Source organism: Protobothrops mucrosquamatus, unplaced genomic scaffold, assembly GCF_001527695.2.
Source record: "Protobothrops mucrosquamatus isolate PMUCROS unplaced genomic scaffold, P.Mucros_1.0 scaffold2457, whole genome shotgun sequence".
In the NCBI taxonomy this organism is placed as follows: Eukaryota; Metazoa; Chordata; class Lepidosauria; order Squamata; family Viperidae; genus Protobothrops; species Protobothrops mucrosquamatus.
The window spans coordinates 76,785-78,314 of record NW_015388529.1 but is presented as its reverse complement, the minus strand read 5'-3'; positions in this window follow the sequence as shown (position 1 = coordinate 78,314).

Sequence of the window (1,530 nt, the reverse complement as noted above, 5' to 3'; positions counted from 1 at the left end):
TAAAGTGGTTCAGCCCTTGATTATCTTCAGATTGGAAACTTGTAACATGGTCTCTTTTGGAACATGCTTGGAATAAATGGTAATTGGGAAAGGCCTTGGGAGACGGGACAAAGAGATGCTGCCCCAGGGAATGGTCAGTGAAGACACAGCATAGACTGCAACTGGATCATAGGTGGGGTGAGAGGACCCTCCCTAGATTTTCAGACTGTAAAGGGGGCGATCGGATATTTGTGCTTTCAGACTTGCTAGCCCGATTGCAGCTTTGTAGGAAAACCACATGGGGAACTTGATCAGATGAGCTAATTCTACTTTATTGTAAAGTTACATTGACAGAATCTGAAAGTCTGAAAGTACAACCTTCCCCCACCCCACCTTCATAGCCCAAGAAACTAGAAAGGTCTCTTCTGATATCCTGTCTCTTATCCAGTTGTGGACTATGTTGACTCTTATCTGACCATTCCCTTGGCAGTGTCTTTTTCTCATCTCCCAAGGTCTTTTTTGAAAGATCTGGAAGCTAAACCACACTAAGAAAGCTTCCTTGAAGAAGCATAATTGAAGATGACAACTCTATTTTGCTCTTCATTTTTCCTGATGATCCCCATCAACTTGAATCCTAGTTCCAATGTGAAACTACCGTTCTCTTCTACCTCAGAATATTTCTCACTCCTTTCTTATTGAGGAGAACAACAGTCAGTCAGCTACTACACAACCCAACCGATCACATAGGATCAGCTTGATCCTGTTTTTGCTCAAGAGAGACCCATAAAACCTGGTGATAGGCCACAGGCAACTTGATGAATCACAATGATTTCTGGGTCACAGACCTACACTTAGAGAAGCCTCCAACGAGGTTGAGAAAGATTTTGCAAGGGAGATGTAGACCGGCCTAAGAATGAACACGAAGACGAAACTGCATTCTTGAACTTGATCAGTGGTTGACCTCTGCATTTTATTCTTGAAAACAAAACAAAAAAGCAAGAAAACGTGCATATACTTAGTCTTATACAAGTTTAGTGTACTGAATTGGGGTCATTTTTTTCTGCACCCCCTTCCTCTGTGTCAGTGATTCTGAGGTGCTTGGCATTCAGAAAGATTTGTTATGTAAATGATCTCATTGTATGTTTCCATATTTTAACATCAAATGGTATGAGTGACTACAGAATTCAGACTGTCTACAGGTTGGGGCGGATCAATTATCATCTGAATTATCACACTACCACACAAGAATAGCATAGCTGTGGAGTGTGTCATACTTTTATCTCTATGCATTTCAATGAAGTCAGGCTGGTACATAAAAAGGTTATCACCTAGGAAACATATTTTCCTAAGCAGAAGTTAAACATGCAAGTGAGATCCACATAGATATTCAATTTAGCCAGTCAACCCGAACCTATTAATATTTTAACAAAATCCAGTGAGGATAATTTTTTTCTTCTTTGATCCCATTTCATTCAGCCGGCCTGGGAAAAGGGAAGAAAAATTAAAAAACAAAATAGTCAAGCATACAGAATGAGGTTATGTATTAAGTGG